Source organism: Pygoscelis adeliae, unplaced genomic scaffold (assembly GCF_000699105.1).
Source record: "Pygoscelis adeliae isolate BGI_AS28 unplaced genomic scaffold, ASM69910v1 Scaffold289, whole genome shotgun sequence".
NCBI classification, from domain to species: Eukaryota; Metazoa; Chordata; class Aves; order Sphenisciformes; family Spheniscidae; genus Pygoscelis; species Pygoscelis adeliae.
In genome coordinates this window covers 38,334-41,174 of record NW_008825499.1, presented here as the reverse complement: position 1 = coordinate 41,174, position 2,841 = coordinate 38,334, and positions in this window count along the sequence as shown.

The following is a 2,841-nucleotide window of genomic DNA, read 5'->3' as shown; positions in this document are numbered from 1 at the left end:
GCAGACACAGCTTTGATTTCCTTCTTATTTTTTCCCCTTCCCCTTTGTCAGGCCCGCAGAGTACTCCTGCCAGAAGTGTCCTACAGTCAGGCTCCAGCTCCGTGAGGAGGGGGAGGCCCCGCGTGCTGTGTGTCATCACACTCCAGACAAGTGTCTTAGTCTCTCCACACCGTGAGAACTTTTTGTCCTGTCACGGTTGCTTCCTGCCCTGTCATGAAAGCAGGCTAGTCCTGAGATGAGTGAAAAACCTGCGGCATGGCTGCATTCCTTCCCTGGTCCAGGTGTATGGGGTACATACACCAAGCGTCTTGATTCTGTGCTGCCTTTCTTACTATGACTTCCTGGCCTTCCCCCAAATTTCATCCTGAATAGCACCATCTCCCTCACCTTCTCTGTCCATGCTACTCCCACCTGCCTTCATTTTCCTGTTTCCATCTCTTACCCTGCTCATGGCATTCCTCTGTGTTTTGTCTCTGCCAGTCCAAAACTTCCATCTTCACCATCTTGCGCCGCAGCCCCCATACGTCTGCCCCCAGCCCTGCAGTTCTTGTGCATTCACGTTGGTGAAGTACCTCCTCATTAGTCTGTTTTGAAGGCCGTGAGGGGCCACATGCCAGAGCGGCCTGAACATCGAGCTGCAGTGAAAGGCAGGAGTAAACAGTAAGTGTTGAAAGGAGGAAGTGCCAGCCTCATTCCTTGCACCACCTCCCTCCCATGCCAATTCTATTATATAGCCTCTGCTTCTTCCCCTTACATGCATGTGTACACTTCTGTCCCCTATACTCTGGCCACCTGCTTCACTTCCATCTTTCCCTTGGCCACATGCAGTTTCATAAACATAGTGCCTACTGAGAAGAGGGTAACCTGGATCCGGTCTGTCTAGAAGTCCAGTGGGTTGCGGGCATTTTCACTGGAAGCACACAATACCTGTGCATTGGATAAGCTGTAGGAGAAACTGGGGGTCATTTTGACCGATGGGAGCCAATGGCTTCACTGCTTCTGAAAGCAGGGGAAGGGTCGGTGACCATGCAAGGAGTTTGCAAGAAGCACACCACAGATGACAAGAAACTGAAGAGAAATCTGCAACTGTCATAAAACTCACTATCAAACTATGGAAGTGGAATCTCCAAGATAGTTCTGGAGGCAAAGCTGTGCCTATCTTGCAAGCATTGCACAGCAACAGTGCACAGAGTGGGGCAGTGGGTCATGTGTGCCCTACTACTTTACTTTAGCACTGGCATTTTTAAATGCAAACAGCGGTTGTCTCACCCAGATGCAAAATACAGACCGTCAGGTTCTCTTGGCTGATGCTACCTTTCAGTCCCTAGAAGAGCAAGCTATCTTGCAAGCTGGTAACTCAGCTGGCTAGCAATATCTTGTCTCTGTGCGAGGCTGTGGTTCCCTGTGTACGAAACTCTGCCTCACTCTGAGCACTACGACATTGTGTTGGCCTGTGCTCAGTTTTATCCTGTTTCTGGCAGAGTGGCCTCCCACAGGAGCTTCTCCCCATGCATCTGGTAGAATACAGACTGCAACCCAGGCATTTCGCCGGGACCCAGAAGATTCAGTCTTTGGTCACGGAAGACCTTGGGCTAATCATCTTGTCTCTCCACGCTTCGGTTGCAAAATGGTTTAATAACCTTTCCTGCCTCTGTTAAGTGTTATTCACATAGATATCCCTTGAGTGCACATGGTCCAGCACATGCTGGTGAGCCCCTCAGCACACAGCTTTTCTGAAACACCCCTGGTGCCTGTGGCAGCCAAGCAGAATTCTGCAGCCTCTTCTCCATCTTTGGAGGCTCAAGTCCAAAATTAAAACTGTAATCCTGTTATTATATACTGTTTTCTTGCCTTAAGGCCAGTATCTATACCCAGTGAGAGAGTATAGATAAAAACCTTGGTACTTCTGGAATCACATTACAATATGCCTGCATATGCAATAGTGTGTAAAACACACCTGTGTTACAGCTTTCAGTGGGAATTTTGCTGATTACCTCCTCTGCAAATATAGCAAATACTGCAAATGTAAGACGCCCAGGCTCCTAGAGACAAGCATGTGGCAACTGTGACTGAGTGTGGAAAGAGGAGCATAACAGAATTTGAAGGCCCTCTACAAGGTCATGGCCAGCAGTAGAAAATATTCTTATCTTCTTAGCATTAACTTAATATGCTATACTGTCCTTGTTTTGAACAATATTGTTTCTCAAACGCACATGCTGTTATTCCACAGGCAGAATGAGAAAGAAAGATTTTAGTGAGGTTTATAAAATTCTGGTGTGGATGGATCCTTCTGTTCCTAAGGGAAGAGCCTGCCGTAATCGGATTTCTCATTCTTCCTCTCCTGTGCAGCAGAATAATCCATAGGTGAGACTTCCTATAAAGCCGTGAGGAAAAAAATTTCAACGTTAGTATTTTCCCGATGGGTAAATGCAAGCTGAGAAATGAAAATTTACTTACCCAAGGTCATTGAAGGTCAGAGCCAGGCAAGGGATTAGAGACCCAGATCTCATATCTAATTAGGCCATTGTATAAGCCACAGTGAGAAACAGAAAAATGTGTGAATTTTCCCAACATGAAATCATAATATGATAAAATTTGTGCCTGGACGTAATAAAATCCTCTGAAATAAGGAAGAGATGCTTTTGTGGCCTCGTGCGGTTCCTTTCCCTGCCACTGTAAAAGGGTTCAGTGTCTGGAGCGGAGCAGGTCAAGTTCGGATACTAAACTGAATAGTGACATCCTAGAGCAGAGCTCCTGAGTGGTAAAACTGTTACATTAGGAGCCACCTAGTCCATTAATCTCCTTGAAATCTTTCACCCCTTTGTGGGCTACTGAAAGCCC